Source organism: Bubalus kerabau, chromosome 1, assembly GCF_029407905.1.
Source record: "Bubalus kerabau isolate K-KA32 ecotype Philippines breed swamp buffalo chromosome 1, PCC_UOA_SB_1v2, whole genome shotgun sequence".
NCBI lineage: Eukaryota > Metazoa > Chordata > Mammalia > Artiodactyla > Bovidae > Bubalus > Bubalus kerabau.
In genome coordinates, this window is record NC_073624.1 from 167344172 (window position 1) to 167363786 (window position 19615).

The 19615-nt window shown below is 41.4% G+C and overlaps 1 protein-coding gene across 8 annotated transcripts in view; it reads left to right on the plus strand.

Annotated features, from left to right (window-relative positions):
* Positions 1-14914: 14914 nt before the first annotated feature.
* The window catches only part of MARCHF8 (membrane associated ring-CH-type finger 8), a 107130-nt gene continuing 102429 nt past the window's right edge, over positions 14915-19615 (plus strand). For 7 of the 8 annotated variants that reach the window (XM_055538826.1, XM_055538825.1, XM_055538846.1 and 4 more), the window contains exon 1: positions 14915-15082. The gene's annotated coding sequence lies outside the window, so the exon portion shown is untranslated. Of the gene's footprint in view, positions 15083-15189; positions 15602-19615 lie in introns of those variants that run through there. The other variant, XM_055538895.1, reaches the window with a different exon arrangement.

Below are 19615 nucleotides of genomic sequence, written 5' to 3' on the forward strand. Positions count from 1 at the left end.
TTTAAATAAATCAGTAATTTATTCTGCTTGGAAAAAATGACTATCAGTATAAAAGAATTCTTTTACAGTATAAGGATCCTGCTCCCCAGATGTAGCTAATACAGCATTCAAGCTTTGAGGAGGCCGCTTGCCTTATGGAAGCTAAGTTGAATCTGATGCTGAACCCTGGCAAATAGCTAACAGGCAACCCACGTGGACTCTGCAACTCTGGTCCAGCCCTGGTGGGACGTGCGTGGGTGCCACAGGCTAATACAGAAGTGAGCAAAATGGGGAGTTCTGTTATCACTCCTCTATTTCTTGTGCTCTGCTGCTGCTGCCAAGTCACGTCAGTCGTGTCCGACTCTGTGCGACCCCATAGACGGCAGCCCACCAGGCTCCCCCGTCCCTGGGGTTCTCCAGGCAAGAACTCTGGAGTGGGTTGCCATTTCCTTCTCCAATGCACGAAAGTGAGAAGTGAAAGTGAAGTCGCTCAGTCGTGTCCGACTCATAGCGACCCCATAGACTACAGCCTACCAGGCTCCTCCGTCCATGGGATTTTCCAGGCAAGAGTACTGGAGTGGGGTGCCATCGCCTTGTCCGTTCTTGTGCTCAGTCGTGTCCAACTCTTTGCAGCCACATGGACTATAGTCCACCAGGCTCCTCTATATGAGACTTTTTCCAGGCAAAAATACTGGACTGGGTTGCCATTTCCTACTCCAGGGGATCTTCCTGACCCAGGGATTGAAGCAGCATCTCTTATGTCTCCTGCGCTGGCAGGAAGATTTTTTACCACTGTGCCAGCTGGGAAGCCCTCTACTTCCCTCTGCTAGTAAGGGTTAATAGCATGCTTTTTAAGGGGGGCTATCTGTATAGGCTAGTGAAAAATATTTCTGTGTCGCGTAGTTCACTTTTTTTTCCCTTTATCAAGACCACCTGTGCTTTAGATATTTAAAATCTTAAGAACTCTGTTATGTGGATAGGCTGCTGAAAAATGGAGCAAAACATTTTATTCTATAGATAAAAATGAATGCTTAGGACACATTTGATATATGCTTAGTGCACTATGCTTTTTAAACCAAGACCATGCATTGTAGAAATCACTCTTGCTTTAAGTTTACCAAAGATTTTGCTCAAAGTTGAGTCTTTTTACTAATTTCTAAGTCACTGAGAAATAAACCAGTTTAATTCAAGATATTATATCATTATTGGGAGGCATTTCTTAATGTCTTAAATTCTTATGAGGAAGTGATCATAATTTTTAGAAACCTTAGATCTATCCTTGCATTGCTAGTAAATAGAATGCCTTACATATAGGCGCTGTTGTATTGGACAGTTTAACCATGATAAAAATAAATGCATTTATACTGTTTTATATAACTAATAAAATCTAGCTTCTGGATTTTTAAAAACAGTAAGCATTTGGTTTTAGCAGCACTAAAAATGTCTGAAAATTTTTAACTTTTAACTTGCAAATATTTCACATAGTTTAGTGAATTTTAGTCATTCTAATATGGGAATTTTACATACTAGGATGTTTTAAAATTTTATAAGTGTTGTGACTTATGGAGGTATTTAATTATGAAAAAGACAGGAGTTAATTTTTTGATACATGTTTAATAATATGGTTTTATACCATTATGACAGATAATTCAGTCTTACATTTAGCAGTGTTTTCCAAATTATGACCCCTGTACCACTCCTGGAACATGAGATGATTTTAAGTAGTACACAGGTGAACATTTTGAGAATAATTATATATTTTTAATGTGTATCAGAAGAAAAATGTAACTCTAAGTAACAAGTAGAAAATAAATTGATATAGGTTAAGAAAGTTGATTGAAAACTGACAAGGTTACATACAACAAAAATTGTAAAAACAGATGTGAGTGGCTGGAATTTAGGAAAAAAGGTATGTTTTCACTTTTCTTTGAAAATTATGTTAACCTTTCAAAGTGATGAAAGTAAATTACATAGTTTTAGGAAAACTATAAAAGGATGAAAAATGAAAGTAAAGATTTCACCAAATACCTCCCCAATCTCATAATGATTTCTAATTTTATTTTTTTGGTAGTTACCATCATAACACTAGCCAAGGTAAATAGACATTATTTTTTGATACCACATTATTACAGGTAAGGAATTTAGCATGATAATACATTTTAGACTTTTACTTCCCAGTTTTTTAGTGCCTTAGTCTAGTGCTTATACTGCCATAACACAAAACACCACAGACTGTGTGGCTTAAACCACAGAAATTAATTTTCTCACAGTTCTGGAGGCTGGAAGTCCCAGGTCAGGGTCCAGCAGGGTGGGTTTCTGGTGAGCCCTCTCTCTCTCTGCCTTTGGAGAGCTGCTTTCTGACATGGCCTTTCCTTAGTGTGTACACATGGAACTCTGACGTCTCTTCTCATAAAGACATACATTAGTAGCATGACTTTCCTGGTGGGCCAGTGGGTAAGAATCTGCCTTGCAGTGCAGGGGCACTGATCCCTCTTCAGGGAACTGAGAGCCCACATCTCCGGAGCAGCTAAGCCTGTGAGCCACAATTAAGAGAGCCAGTCTGTGTGCCACAACCAAGACCCATTGAATGCAAATAAATAAATAAATAAATAAAAAGACAATACCATGGGATCAGAGTTTCACTCTTATGACCTCATTTAATCTTAATTACTTCCGTACTCATCCTAAACCTAATACATCCTCATTGGGTTTAGTGCTTCAACATAGGAATTTGGAGGAGACACATATTTAGCCTACAGTAGTCAGCTGAGTTTGGAGAAGGCAATGGCACCCCACTCCAGTACTCTTGCCTGGAAAATCCCATGGACGGAGGAGCCTGGTAGGCTGCAGTCCAAGGGGTCGCTGAGAGTCGGACACGACCGAGTGACTTCCTACTTTCACTTTCCACTTTCATGCATTGGAGAAGGAAATGGCAACCCACTCCAGTGTTCTCTTGCCTGGAGAATCCCAGGGACAGGGGAGCCTGGTAGGCTGCCGTCTATGGGGTCGCACAGAGTTGGACACGACTGAAGCAACTTAGCAGCAGCAGCAGTCAGCTGAGTTACATTGAAAAAAGTGAAAATGTTAGTCCCTCAGTCTTGTCTGACTCTCTGCAACCCCATGGATGGACTATAGCCTGCCAGTTTCTTCTGTCCATGGAATTGTCCAGGCAAGAATATTGGAGTGGGTAGCCATTTCCTCCTCCAGGGATCTTCCTGACCCAGGGATAGAACCCATATCTTCTATATTGCAGGTAGATTCTTTACCATCTGAGCCACCAGGAAAGTATTTCAAATTCACTGGCTGCTCTGCAATTACCCTAGTCCATGTTACCATAGCTTTCACCTGAGCTATTGCAATAGTTTCCTCACCAAGCTCCTCGAATTTAGTTCTATGCCCTTCATGACCCATTTTATATTCTTAAACGTACTGTTCTTACAGAACCAAAAAAATTAAGCACATCAACGTCAAAATGTATCAGTGACTTGTGTTCTTTTACAAAGACTCAAATCCCAACCCTTCTTACTAGTAAGGCCTCTGTATTCCGGCTTCCATCTGCTTCTCCAGCCTCACGCTCTATTGTCTTATCCACGTTTTCTGGGATTTGCCCACACTAACTTTTAGTTTTCCTAGCTTGTTTGCCCATTAACACCTACTCTATTTTGTCAGATGCCAGCTCCATCATTACTTTATGAAGGAAGGCTTCCCTGATCTTTAAGTCAGTACCCTTTCTCTTAACGTTAATACATTTGCTTCATGGAATATACCATGGTATTATTTTGACACTTGTGCTATCCTTTGAATTGCACAAGATGGCAAGTCCGTGAAGGCAGGAATTCCCTTCCTGTCCATCTATCTATCCTTGTTCCCAAGCATTGCATATTAACCCTCGTTAAATCAACTTTAAGTGATTATATAGTCTTTTCTGCTTTGCTTTTAAGTTGATTTTACATTAAAAGGCAACAAATAAGTTAAAGTATTAAATTTATAGAAATATTATTGAAGACGCAAATAGTATGATATTTTCTTTTCCATAATCCAGGGTTGCTAGAATGGGCTTTCCTTTAATTCCTTTCTTTTGCTCAAAAATATACATATTTTTGTCATTTTCATTCCTTTTTTGTACAGCTCATGGGGTTTGTTTCCAGTTGCTTTTCTCTTTGCTTTTATCAGATTCAGAATGTTCATGTTCTAAATCATATTGTTTGTTATGAATTCTTCATTTTTAAAAATAATTTTTTTGTTTTATTTTTAAACATTTTTTAAAATTTAAATTTATTTAATTGGAGGTTAATTACTTCACAATATTGGTTTTGCCATACATCAGCATGAATCTGCCATGAGTGTACACGTGTTCCCCATCCTGAACCCCCCTCCCACCTCCCTCCCCATACCATCCCTCTAGGTCATCCCAGTGCACCAGCCCCAAGCATCCTGTATCCTGCATTGAACCTGGACTGGCGATTCATTTCTTATATGATATTATACATGTTTCAATGCCATTCTCCCCAATCATCCCACCCTCTCCCTCTCCCACAGAGTCCAAAAGACTGTTCTATACATCTGTGTCTCTTTTGCTGTCTCGCATACAGGGTTATTGTTACCATCTTTCTAAATGCCATATATATGCATTAGTATACTGTATTGGTGTTTTTCTTTCTGGCTTACTTCACTCAGTATAATAGGCTCCAGTTTCATCCACCTCATTAGAACTGATTCAAATGTATTCTTTTTAATGGCTGAGTAATACTCCATTGTGTATATGTACCATAGCTTTCTTATCCATTCATCTGCTGATGGACATCTAGGTTGCTTCCATGTCCTGGCTATTATAAACAGTGCTGCGATGAACATTGGGGTACACGTGTCTCTTTCCCTTCTGGTTTCCTTAGTGTGTATGCCCAGCAGTGGGATTGCTGGGTCATAAGGCAGTTCTATTTCCAGTTTTTTAAGGAATCTCCACACTCTTCTCCATAGTGGCTGTACTAGTTTGCATTCCCACCAACAGTGTAAGAGTTCCCTTTTCTCCACACCCTCTCCAGCATTTATTGCTTATAGACTTTTGGATCGCAGCCATTCTGACTGGCGTGAAATGGTACCTCATTGTGGTTTTGATTTGCATTTCTCTGATAATGAGTGATGTTGAGCATCTTTTCATGTGTTTGTTAGCCATCTGTATGTCTTCTTTGGAGAAATGTCTATTTAGTTCTTTGGCCCATTTTTTGATTGGGTCGTTTATTTTTCTGGAATTGAGCTGTAGGAGTTGCTTTATATTTTTCACATTAGTTGTTTGTCAGTTGCTTCATTTGCTATTATTTTCTCCCATTCTGAAGGCTTTTTCACCTTGCTTATAGTTTCCTTTGTTGTGCAGAGGCTTTTAATTTTAATTAGGTCCCATTTGTTTATTTTTGCTTTTATTTACAATATTCTGGGAGGTGGGTTATAGAGGATCCTGCTGTGATTTATGTTGGAGAGTGTTTTGCCTATGTTCTCTTCTAGGAGTTTTATAGTTTCTGGTCTTACATTTAGATCTTTAATCCATTTTGAGTTTATTTTTGTGTATGGTGTTAGAAAGTGTTCTAGTTTCATTCTTTTACAAGTGGTTGACCACTTTTCCCAGCACCACTTGTTAAAGAGATTGTCTTTAATCCATTGTATATTCTTGCCTCCTTTGTCAAAGATAAGGTGTCCCTAGGTCCGTGGATTTATCTCTGGGCTTTCTATTTTGTTCCATTGATCTATATTTCTGTCTTTGTGCCAGTACCATACTGTCCTGATGACTGTGGCTTTCTGGCAGAGCCTGAAGTCAGGCAGGTTGATTCCTCCAGTTCCATTCTTCTTTCTCAAGATTGCTTTGGCTATCCGAGGTTTTTTGTATTTCCATACAAATTGTGAAATTATTTGTTCTACCTCTGTGAAAAATACCGTTGGTAGCTTGATAGGGATTTCATTGAATCTATAGATTGCTTTGAGTAGTATACTCATTTTCACTATATTGATTCTTCTGATCCATGAACATGGGTTATTTCTCCATCTATTAGTGTCCTCTTTGATTTCTTTCACCAGTGTTTTATAGTTTTCTATATATAGGTCTTTAGGTAGATATATTCCTAAGTATTTTATTCTCTTCGTTGCAATGGTGAATGGAATTGTTTCCTTAATTTCTCTATTTTCTCATTATTAGTGTATAGGAATGCAAGGGATTTCTGTGTGTTGATTTTATATCCTGCAACTTTACTATGTTCATTGATTAGTTCTAGTAATTTTCTGGTGGAGTCTTTAGGGTTTTCTATGTAGAGGATCATGTCATCTGCAAAACAGTGAGAGTTTTACTTCTTCTTTTCCAATTTCGATTCCTTTTATTTCTTTTTCTGCTCTGATTGCTGTGGCCAAAACTTCCAAAACTGTGTTGAATAGTAGTGGTGAAAGTGGGCACCCTTGTCTTGTTCCTGACTTTAGAGTAAATGCTTTCAATTTTTCACCATTGAGGATAATGTTTGCTGTGGGTTTGTCATATATAGCTTTTATTATGTTGAGGTATGTTCCTCCTATTCCTGCTTTCTGGAGAGTTTTTATCATAAATGGATGTTGAATTTTGTCAAAGGCTTTCTCTGCATCTATTGAGATAATCATATGGCTTTTATTTTTCAGTTTGTTAATGTGGTGTATTACATTGATTGATTTGTGGATATTGAAGAATCCTTGCATCCCTGGGATAAAGCCCACTTGGTCATGGTGTATGATCTTTTAATGTGTTGTTGGATTCTGATTGCTAGAATTTTGTTAAGGATTTTTGCATCTATGTTCATCAGTGATATTGGCCTGTAGTTTTCTTTTTTTGTGGCATCTTTGTCAGGTTTTGGTATTAGGGTGATGGTGGCCTCATAGAATGAGTTTGGAAGTTTACCTTGCTCTGCAATTTTATGGAAGAGTTTGAGTAGGATAGGTGTTAGCTCTTCTCTAAATTTTCGGTAGAATTCAGCTGTGAAGCCGTCTGGACTGGGCTTTTGTTTGCTGGAAGATTTCTGATTACAGTTTCAATTTCCATGCTTGTGATGGGTCTGTTAAGATTTTCTATTTCTTCCTGGGTCAGTTTTGGAAAGTTGTACTTTTCTAAGAATTTGTCCATTTCTTCCATGTTGTCCATTTTATTGGCATATAATTGCTGATAGTAGTCTCTTATGATCCTTTGTATTTCTGTGTTGTCTGTTGTGATCTCTCCATTTTCCTTTCTAATTTTATTGATTTGATTTTTCTCCCTTTGTTTCTTGATAATTTTAATTTTTTATTAATTAATTAATTCATTTTGGTCATGCCATACGTGGCTTATGGGGTCTTAGTTCCTCAACCAGGGATTGAATGAACCCTGGCCCTCAGCTTTGACAGTGAAAACACAGAAGTCCATTGGACTGCTAGGGAATTCCCTATGAATTAGTCTTGAAGACATTCTTCACATAATCATTTGCCTTCTGTTTTAATTTAGCCTGTTTTATTTTGAAATTCTTTCAAATTTACATAAAAGTTTTAAGCACAGGAAAAAAAAATGCCCACAGCCCTTTCACTGATTCCTTAGCTGTTGATTTTTCATTTTTGTACTCTCTTTGAGTGTATATAATCATTTTCATTAGTCTTTTTCTGAGCCATTTAAGAGTAACATGCAGCATGCCCATCCAGCAATAAATATTCCAGTTTATTTCCTCTAAGAACACCCTCCTATACAACTTGCATCCAACCCTCTGAAAAAGGAAATCAGTATTGACTTTTATATTACCATCCAATCTTAACACACCCCATTCAAACTTCACCAACTTAGACAACAGTGTTTCTTTTCATCTCTTGCTCAGGATCCTTGATGAAAATTTCAGAGGGCCTAGGAAAAAGAAGCTTTGAGGCCTTCCTGACGTGTATAAAAGTGTCTTTCATATGCCCTCACACTTGACTGGTGGTTTGCCTGGGTCTAGCAGTCTTTTCCCTCAAAAGTTTGAAGACAGTTGACTACTCACTTACATATGCAGTGTTGCTGACAGAACCCTAGTGCTAGTCTAATACTTAGGTCTTGGATAGTAAGGTGGTTTGTTTTTTATTTGTTTTTTTTCTGCAGACTTTACAGATTTTTGTCTTAGTTTTTAGATGTCTGAAATTTCACTTGCATCAATTTTTCTTGATGTTTGGTGTGTCTACTTGTTTTGAAGTCTCAACATTTTCTATAGCTCAGGGATTTAATTTAAAAAATTGATCTCTGCATTGTCTCTATTCTGTTATCATGATAATTCTGTTGGATGGTTTGTCCCCTAGACAAAGCCTGCATTTTTATTTTTTCCCATTTTTAACCATTTAAAAATTTAAAAACACAGAAAAGTGAATATATATAAAATACATATGGTTCAGGGGCTTAACCACAGAGCAAATTACTGTGTAAACTATTGCCCACATTAAGAAATATGAAACACTGTTAGTACCCAGAACTCATTACTGCTTCCAACCCTTTCCCAGTCACTACCCCCTCTTCTCTAAAGGTAGCCACCATTCTTCCTTGCTGTGATAGTAATTTTATTGCATTTTTAAAAATGGGTTTACCACCTAAGCATGTATTCCTGCAGTTTTGCTTTACAGGAAAAAAAAAAAACTCATAGTGGAATTGTATGGCATATATTTACATGGCTTTTTTCATTCAGTGTTGATTGTGGGACTTATTTGGGTTGCATGTAGTTGTACTGAATTTTTCATCAATGTATTATTTTACTGGGTTGGACAAAAAGCTCATTCAGATTTTTTTGTACCATGTTACAGAAAAACCTGAACGGTTTGGCCAACCCATATATGACTGTGCCACAATTCTTCCATCTACTGTTAACGGACATTTGGGTTGTTTCTAGCTCTGAGTACTACATACAGTGCTGCTGTGGACATTGGTACATATGTCCCTTGGAGCACATGTATACACATTTCTTTGGAGTCTGTCTAAGAGCAGAGTTGCTGGATCACAGACCTATTAGATGATAGTAATGAGTTTTCCAAAGTAGGTTTTACCAGTTCATCTTTACTCATAACAGTTTAAGGGTTCCCCTCAGTTTAAATTTCATTTAAATACAGGATGCATTCAATGCATTCAATATTTATTGAGCCTCTGGGAGGTAGGTGTCAGATACTATTCTAAAGGCTGTGGGCGTAGCATGCTTTCATCGTGTGCTTATATTCTAGAGAAGGGAAACCACAGAAATACACATGCCAGGTGGAGCACTGGTGTTAGGATGTATTTGTTCACTCGGGCTGTCGTAACAACGTATCATAGACTGGGTGGCTTAACCAGTTTGTTTTCTGCCAGGTCTGGAAGCTGGAAGTCTGAGATCAAGGAGCTGGCAGGGCTGGTCTGTGACGCCACTCTCCGTGGCTTCCAGATAGGAGCCTTCTCCCTGAGTCTTCACGTTGTCTTCCCTCTGTGGGCACCTGTCCTCCTCTTATGAGGACGCCCACTTATAATGGATGAGGGACCACTCAAATGACCTTACTTTAACTTAAGCACCTTTTTAAAGGGCCTTTCTTCGATACAGTCACATTCAGAGGTCCTTGGACTTAGGACTTAAACATATAAATTTTAAAGACATAATTCAGACCATAATAAATAGATGCTGTTATGATGTGGTAACACATTAACCCCCCAAAGCTCAGTGGCTTAACACAACAAAGTTTATTCCTCACCCCTGCAACTTCTCAGGCAACTAACTGCCTGAGGAGGTGACTCAGTGATTCAGTCTGTTGCTGTTGTATGGCCTGCTGGTGCAACACATGATCTCTGAGATTGCTGCAACAGCGGAAGAGAGCTGGAGGGTTGCATGGTGGCTCCAATATGCTTTTGCCTAGAAGCATAGAAGCATCCTTCTGCTCACAGCCCATTGGTTGGACCTAGGCATATGGCCCTAATTGTAAGAATTGTGGGGGTGGGGAATGGATAGTTCATGAGCTGGAAATGTCTCAGCCACAGATGGTAATAAGTGCTAAGACAGAAACCAAGCCGAGAAGGGTGACAGATATGAGTGCTGTTTTAAAAAGGGTGGTCACGTACAGTCACTATGAGAAAGTTAACATTTAAGAAGAGTCGCAAAGTGAAGAAATGGGGAGAAAGTGTTCTTTGCCTGAGGTAATGAAGAAAGGAGGGCAGACAGAATGGAAACCACAATTACAGAAAACTAACCAAACTGATCGCTTGGATCACAGCCTTGTGTAACTCATGAAACTATGAGCCATGCCACGTAGGGCCACTCAGAACACACGGGTTGTGGTGGAGAGTTCTGAGAAACATGGTCCACTGGAGAAGGGGATGGTGAACCCCTTCAGGATTCTTGCATTGAAAGCCCCATGAGCAGCATGAAAAGGCAAAAAGACAGGACACTGAAAGGTTGGTAGGTGCCCAGCATGCTACTCGAGGAGAGTGCAGAAAGAGCTCCAGCATTGGAAAAGACCTTGATGCTGGGAAAGACTGAAGGCAGGAGGAGAAGGGGATGGCAGAGAATGAGATGCTTGGATGGCATCACCAACTCGACGGACATGAGTTTGAGCAAGCTCCTGGAGTTGGTGATGGGACGGGGAAGCCTAGTGTGCTGCAGTCCATGGGGTCGCAGAGAGTCGGACATGACTGAGTGAGTGAAATGAATGAAGAAATACCAGAGAAGCCTGGTGGCTGGAGCAAAGCAAGTGAGGGAGATGACAGGAAATAAAGGGCTATTTCATGGAGTGGTCTATAGGCAAGAACTTTGGGCTTTATTCTGAATTGAGAAAACTGGATTTAAGTTTTGAAAATTCATACTGGGGATAGTGTAGAAAAAAGACTGTAGGGTGGAAGTCAGGAAACGGAAAGGTATAGCAGTCCATGTGAGGAATCAGGGCTGGGCTGGGTGGGGCTGCAGCATTCTCCTGGATGATCTGCACCCTCTCCCGAAACCAACAGCAACATCTCCCCCTCAGCTTTTATTTTTTTTATTAAACTATGAATAACTGGAGAAGAAATTCCACATGCTTCAAACAAGTCTACCAAGCTAACCGTATCTGTCTTCTCACCAGCTCGTTTACCTATCTGCAGACGACTGACCCCTTCTTGAGGAGTGAGTTTCTATGGTTGTCACACTCTCCTGCATCAGTCTTTCCTTATCACTGGGCTGTTTCTATTAGCATATAAATATTTAAACAGAAAACCTTAATGCCCACATCTTTTGCCTGCTGTTGTGCCAGTCCCTTGCTTCTCTTTACAACAAAAAACAGCTACTTGCTATCACCATTTACTCTCTCGAAACTCAAACTTGAAAAACATCAAGCTTGTATCCCTAGCACTGTCTTTTTTTAAAAAAATATATTTTAATTGGAGGCTAATTACTTTACAATACTGTACTGGTTTTTGCCATACGCTGACATGAATCAGCCATGGGTGTACATGTGTCCCCCATCCTGAACCCCCCTCCCAGCTCCCTCCCCACTCCATCCCTCAGAGTTGTCCCAGCCTAGCTCTGTCTTAAAGGCTCTGTTCTCAAGCCCTCACCAGACGGTAGTACTGCCCAACCCGAAGGTCAGTTCTCGCTGTGCTCGGCTCCTCAGGACCAGTGGCACCTGCAGCACCCCCCCTCAGGCTTTAGGGCTCCTCTCTTGTGTCTCCTCTTGCCTCTGGCTGCTCCTAAGTGTCCTTTGCTGATCTTGTCATTTCTGAAGTGCCACGTGACTAGCCTTTGGATTTCTCTTTTGCCAGAAATTATGTAATTAATGTCCTTGGTCAGGAACTTCCAGTGACTTTCAAACTGTAGGACACAACCAGTACTCAGTTAAAAAATCAATTGAGTTGGGAGCAGAAGTTTTAAAAAACAAAAAACCCCAACAAAATAAAGATAAAAGGAGGGTAAATTTGCTTCTTGAAACTTTTATACACATGTATTTGGTCAGTAAGGAAAATATATTTTGTATTCTGGATTGAGGTCAGAAGTTATCAAAGTTAGTGCTCTCTGTGATCTCATTCAATCCTGTGGCTTTCTTTAACACACTGACCAATTTTTATCTCTGTGTGTCTCCCCAGAATTCCACTATCTTATAATCCATTGCTAACTGTATTTCTCCATTTCAATGTCTATTAGGCATGTAGAGTTTAACTGTTCAGAATCAAATTATTGATTTCCCCCCCAAACTGCAGATATCCCTTCTTCTCTATCTAAATGACAGTTCTGATCCTTTGGTGTACAGGTCTGAAACCTTCCTGTCATCCTTCACTGTTCTTTCACATCCACCTCTAATCAATCTGAAAATCCCATTTACTCTATATTTGAAATATACCAAACAACATGTGAAAGAAGATTGTCACCAGTGTACTACAGGAAGTTCAAAATCAAGAAAGAAGAGGCAAATAGCATGATGAAACCATGGACTTTGTAATTATTAATAAAAAGACACTTAGAATCAGGAAACATAAATACCAGGGCTGGTGCTGCCTTCATAGCTTTGCGGCACCTCCGCCGGTTACTGTCCCCTCTCTGAAAGTCCCCATTATTCCTTTATAGTCATCATTCTGCTGCTTGTATAGCCACTGTATTAGAGGGAATGCCACTATAGAGTTATGTACAATTGCAGTATATCTTATATCTTGTTTGCAGTGAAACATTAACAAACTGGAAATGGTTACATGTGTTTAACCATTTGGTGGATGGTCAGGTTTGACTGGCTCTTGGGGTAACACTGGTCATCTGGCTCAGGACTGACCCTTTGCCCACAACTCTAGGAAAGAGTAGGCCATGCCTCTCCGGGTTTAGGCAATGGAAAGCTAGTATATTAGGAGTCCCCATCGCCACAGGCAGACTTGGAATTGTGCTCCCTTTGGAGTGAGCACCTGGTCACCCATACTTTCCTTACCAGCAAACTCCCATTCTATGTGCAAAGACTTCTTTCCAGTTGTGCTTATAATTTCCTTGCTGGTAATCTTGTCCTCAACCCCGGTCCCTGCATGCTGAGTTGCTTCAGTCTTGTCTGCCTCTTTGTTACCCCATGGACTATAGCATGCCAGGCTCCTTGGTCCATGGAATTATCCTGGCAATAAGACTAGAGTGGGTTGCCATTTCCTCCTCCAGGGTTATCTTACCAATCCAGAGATCAAATCCACATCTCTGCACTGACAGGAGGATGCTTTACCACTGAGACACCTGGGAAGCCCCCAACTGCAGTCCATGTGGCAAGAATCCAGACCCAGGACCTGGATATATTCAAGTTGTAAGCTCCCATTCCCTTGGGACTCTGATTTGTCCTACTAGCCTCTTGCCAAAGGCCTATAATATGATTAGCATTTAATGGGCACTGTATGTGCTGGGCACTTTAAAGTGGTGTGCCAGCATCATTTTATTTCATCTTTATTCAATAGGTATTTTCTTAGATGGAGAAAGGGGATAAAATGTTAAACTGCCTACACAGTAATGGGTGAGCCAGGACTTTCCTTAGCGTTCACTGCGTCTATGAATACTGCCTAACAGATGCTTCTGGATCTACAAAGGTTCTTTGCCACTTCCTTCAGAAGGATGGCAGGGTTCCATGGCCATAGACTAGACAACTTTCTTTGCTTCCTAGATATGGTCTAGGCATAAGGAATACCAGTGGAAGATACTGTTCTGCCTTCATGGAACATCCGCTGCCACAGGCAGCAGAAATCAGCCAAGTTGTGGCACCTTGCCTGTTCTCCGTAGTACAGGATGGACATGCAGACGATCCATCACTATATTTTGTACTCTGGAGTGCTGCATTCTGGGTGTGTTACAGAAATGAAGACGGTGTTGACCTTGTCCTACTGCCCCTGGTGGCTCAGATGGTAAAGAATCCACCTGCAGTGCGAGAGACCTGGGTTTCATCCCTGGACTAGGAAGATCCCCTGGAGGAGGGCACGGCAACCCACTCAAGTATTCTTGCCCAGAGAATCCCCATGGACAGAGGAGCCTGGTGGACTACAGTTCATGGGGTCACAGAGTAGGACGCGATTGAGCGACTCAGCACACTGTGGGTAAATACTGACCTAGAAGATATTTTGAGTCCACTGTTGTGACCGTGTCAATTTGCTCATAGATAGCTAAGTATGCCAAGTGATCGGAAATAAATGGAGGAACATGACTATTCGATAGTTAACACCTTGACAACGGAACGACTCTGGAATATTTAGGGGTATCTGCTTACATTTTACGCATCAATTCAGTAAGAATATAAACTATGTCTTCTACCCAGTTTATAGTGAATATTATGGGAGAACCTGTCAGTGTCCCAATCTATGCTTCTGCAAAGTTTGATCTAGGAAAAACCACACTTGGTAGAAGCAGTCACTACAATCCGAGTGACTTCGCTATAATGAGGAAAGTCTGATGTGGACAGCTGCTCAGCGCCAAATCAAATATTTACTCAGATATGTTTTTACTTACATATACAAAGACTAATCACGGAAAAACTGATAATGTAAAATTAAAATAAAAATCGGAAGTCCCATAAGCCATCTTCACACACACCCTTTCTATGGCGGGGAGATGGTTGGCTGCGGACCTTCATTCCACAGTAGGGAGCAAAACCAAACAATTGTTCGTTAGTGAAGCTCAAATCATCATTACTTATTCCTCTGCTCGCCGTCTGTTCGCTAGCTTTGGGTAGGTAAGGCAGTATTTTTCATTTTTCTCTCCAAGTTCCACATCTTAAAGCCGGACGGAATTCCCTCCCCCATCCAAGACACGAATAATACATGCAGTCAGCCCTAGAGGTCACTAAACGAGGAAGCCGGGTGGTGGGAGACGTTGCTTTTCCTCGCCGGGTCGGTCAGGACGCGTCGTTTGTCGACTCGACAAACGCAGGTGATGGGGGAGCGCAGAGGGAACGTGCCGTCGCCGCAGCCACCCGCCCCTAGAGCGCCGTCGTCGCTGGGCAACGCCTCCGCCCCACCCCGGGCGAGCACGTGACGTGTGCGTCACGTGACGGCCCGGTCGGCGTCCTCCCGCGGAGGGGTGTAAACAGGCGCTGCGGTGGCCGAGCTGCAGCGTCTGCTGCATCCGCGTCTCCGGCATGCTCCAGGCCGGCGGGGGCGGCCCTGCCGCGAGCTCAGCGCCCACTTGAGGTAACTCCTGCGGCCTTCAGGCCGGCATACCCCGCGCCGCGCGCAGCAGCCGGTGCCAGGCGCCGTCGAGGCCGGCCGAACCCCTGGCCCTGGCAGGGGGTGTGGCTGCCGACCGTGCGGTCCGCGACAGGTGGGCGGGTCGGGGACGGCCGTCGAGGTCGGCGCCCCGTAGCACCCTGGGCTGGGGCCCGGCGCGGAGCCGGTCGAAAGTAGGCAGCGACCCCGGGATGTGGGCTCTTCCGCCCAGGCTCTCTGGCGCCCTTGGATCCGGCCAAGCTGGGGGCCTCAGGAGCCATCGGGAAGCTGAGGGCCCAGGGCTGCCAACGTGGAGTCCCAGCTGAAGTCCTGCCCGCGACGGGCTGTGAGACCTTGGGCAAGTCAGCCCTCCTCTCGGCTTGAGTTCCCACATCTGTAAAATGCAAGTCTGGACTAGATGATTTGTGAGGACCTTCCGTTTCTGACGTGTGTGATCTCGAGAGAGACCTGCATACCTTGGCAGCTGCCAGAGAGAAAGGATAGGTAGATATGTTCTTTAATTTCTGAATTTCTGTTTGACTTTCAGTTTTTCATCCGACACGATTTGGATTGTTGTTCACTAGGGTGAATAGAAAACTAGTTTCTAGTTTAATAGAAAACTTAGAGAAAGTCATAGTGGTGTATGTTACCCCGCCCCAGGCTTTTAGGACTGCAACGGAACCTTCTTTCTTCAAATCTTGTTTGGGACCCTGATACGTAAAAAGCAAAATCTTTATCTGCCAACTGTCTTGCTCCCCCTTCCCCGGTTCCCACTACCCCATGAGGCCCCTAGAGATCCCAGGTTGAGAAGTGCTGTTACAGAGCGACTGTTCTTTGTATTTGTTACTTTGATGGGATCCGGAAGATGACTGTAATGAGTATATGAAGTTTTCTATTTTTTCCTTTGATTTTGTCCAACTCTATGTCATGTAGTATGTTCCGCATATATAGTGGAGGAAGGCCCCAAATTTCCTAGAAAGACCTTTCTCTTTCCATCTTTTGTTGCATCCCCGTCCCGGGAGAGGAAGTGTGTTGTGATAGTGAGACCTCAAGCCTTTTTGCTGGTTTAGCTGCTTGGGCACAGAGTGGGAATGGAGGACTTCGCGAGCCTTTTATTTGAGACCAACTGAAGGCACTAGGATGTTTCCTTAGAAAAACAGGAAAGTTGGGAGAGTACAGGAATTAAAATTGTTAGAGCCATGGACTAATGTGAACACATTCCAAATTTGGAACCCTGGGGCAAGAGAATTGTGGATTGTGAGAGAATTGTGTTTGGGAGAAAAGAAGATCCTGTTTCATGTAGTGAGTGAACATAAACAGAATCTGAGGAGGTGGTGTGTAGGCAGAAAGATTGCCAGGAGGATTTTTTCTTAAGCTAAGAGAACTAGTTTCCTATTATTTGTTGTTGTGTTGTTGTTTGTCCATTCTTTTTTTTTTTTAATTTTTGTTTATTTACTTTTGACTGTGCCGGGTCTTCGTTGCTGCAGGTGGACTTCCTCTTGTTGCAGTGAGGGGGCGCTATGCTCTAGTCGCTGTATGGGAGCTTCTCATTGCAGTGCCTTCTCTTGTGGCGCCCAGGTTCTAGGGCGCATGGGCTTCAGGAGGGCTTCAGCAGTTGCAGCGCGTGGGCTCGGTAGTTGCAGCCCCCGAGCTTTAGAGCAGAGGTTCAATAGTTGCGGCACTCTGGCTTAGTTGTTCTGTGTGGTATGTGGGATCTTCCCAGACCAGGGATCAATCCCGTGTCTCCTGCATTGGCAGGCAGATTCTTTACCACTGAGCCACCAGGGAACCCCTCCTAATTTGTTTTCGAAGACTCAAATTGGTAAGTGTATTAAAATTAACAGTTATTAAAAGTGGAAAACCATAGTTGAGCGCTTGTCTCCTCGGTGCTTCAGTGAGGTGAATGAAAACTGGAGGTCTGGTGCACCCTAAGTGGAACCCAGGGTGACCCTCATAGATTTGTGTTTTCTCTTTTCAAAGCAGACTCACTTCCTTGATCATTGGCTTAAGTAGGCAAGTCACTTCCCTTCTTGGGGTCATAGTTTCTGCTACTAAGTGAGGAAATTGGACTGATTTTGGCTTCCCTTAGGGTTGCCAGATAAAATACAGGACACCCAGTTAAATTTGAATTTCAGTAAACAGTGGGTAAGTTTTTAGTATAAGTATTGCATAGGACTTGCTTTACTAAAAATTCATTGTTTATGTAAAACTTAACTTGGGTCTACTGTATTTTTGGCAACCTTAGCTCCAGCATTTTTGTCTTCTTTAAATTAGTTCCAGGAAGATTTTGTAGATGCATAGACAGGGGTGAATTGATTCAAGCGGTCAAGACCCCTTGTTTGTTATCAGTAGCAGTGTCTGGTTCTTGAAGAATTGCACTGTTTCTAATTGGTTTCCACCCCCACCTGCCATGTAGCAATTTCCTTTCTGCTATAATCACATACTATTTAGGTTTACATTATTGGTGGTAAGCAATTTAAATAACTGAAAGAAAAGAAAGTTGCCAGAATAAAAGCAACAAAGTTGGGTCATGAAATGATATATACTGTTTTTTCCCTAGAGAAAGTACTTTATAATCCCACTTATTCTCCAGTTATCTGACTGACTTGAAGACATTTTTCCAAAGCAGCGAACTGCCCCAGCAGTAAATAGCCTTTCAGGAAGCCCTTAGGCCTTTCTGCTCTGGCCGCCTGTGAGTAAGGAAGTGACCAGCATAGGCTCTGTAGACATTTAGTTTTAACTGTTTATCAGTTTTGTGTTTGTTTTATTTTGAAGATTTTCAATGTTGAAATTCTTTTTCAAGGAGTATAATTTTTAACTCTTTATTTTGAGGATGAAAAAAAAAAAAACAAAAAAACCCCGACTAGGCCTGATCTAGTTTCTCTGCTCAACTCACTCTGAAATTCCTGAAGTTTCTAATTCATGTTTTCATTTAACAGCCAATAACAGCAAAAGCATGAGTGCCGCCTTTGAGCGAGGCTGAGGTGATCAGTGTTCTAGTTCTTCAGGTGCTTAATCTGATAGAGGAGTTAATCATGTGCAATCCAGGGATAATGTGATGAGGACCTTGAAGTGACACAAATGTGGAAATTGAGAGGAGGATCAGTACCCAACAGGTTAGATTGAAGAGCAGAACTTCCTGGAGGAGGTGATGTTTAATCTGAGTCATGGAGGTTAAGGTGGGGTCAGGAAGACAGGCTTACAGAAGGGTGGGAAGATGCTGGAAAGGGCAAGGGAATCCATCTTTTCAGTTCTGCAAAGCATACACTTTGTTGGATTGAAAATAGTTGATAATTTTGTTTACATGTAGTTTTTGATTCACTGTGATACTTGTCATCTGCGTTAAGTGTATTAGCATGGCACTGCTTCAGTGAGTATCTCTGCATTACAAAGACCTTCAGATGTCACTGTAGCTCGTTGGGAAAATGTTTATGAAATACGTCACTCATGAAACCATATGAATGAGGAACTCATGGTGAGTTTTGAAATTTTATTTTAAATGAAGACATGTTTCAAAAAATTTTAAGGATTTTCTCTATATTTTTCTTACTTTTTAAAAAACGCAAAAGATTTATTTTTATTAACATTAAAAGATACCTGAGATATTATTGTATGAAAAATGTAGACCATAGAAGTTTTCTCATATGTTTTCTTTTTGAAAGTTTTATGGTGTTAGGTCATATATTCATATATTTAAATTTGTGATCTATTTTGGGAGGGCTGATGGAGGTGTGTGGTGTGAGGTATGGGTTTGGGTTCATTATTTTCCTTTATGGATACACAGTTGTTTTTGTATTATTTGTTGAAAAGATTATCCTTTCCCTATTGAATTTCTCCATCCTTTGCCTACTGAATTTCATTTCTGTTGGAAATTAGCTGGTGATAAATGTGTGTGGTTTGTTTCTAGACTCTGTCTCCTCTTGATTTGTTATGTCCTGGTGGCTCAGAGGTTAAAGCGTCTGCTTGCAGCGTGGGAGACCTGGGTTCAATCCCTGGGTCAGGAAGATCCCCTGGAGAAGGAAATGGCACCTCATTCCAGTATTGTTGCCTGGAGAATCCCATGGACGGAGGAGCCTGGTAGGCTGTAGTCCATGGGGTCGCAAAGAGTCGGACAGGACTGAGCGACTTTACTTTCTTTCTTCCTTTCTTTATGTCAGTACCGTACTGTCTGCCTTACTGTGGCTTTATGTATGGCTTGAAATTGGTCTATAAATCCTCCAGCTTTGTTCATTATTTTCAAAACTGTTTCAGGTATTTTAGGTTTTATGTATTTTCATAAATATTTTAAAATCGGCTTCAAAAACTTACTGGAATTTCAATTTCAATTGCCTTGAATTTCTGGATCAATTTGTAGAAAACTGCTATCTTAATAGTGAATTTCCCAATCTGTCATTTATTTAATTCTTTAATATTTTGCAACATGTTGTTTTTAGTTTTTTAGTGTATGCAGGTCCTATACATATTTTGTAAAATTTATATCTTTAATATTTTATGGTTTTTGATGTCATTATAAATGGA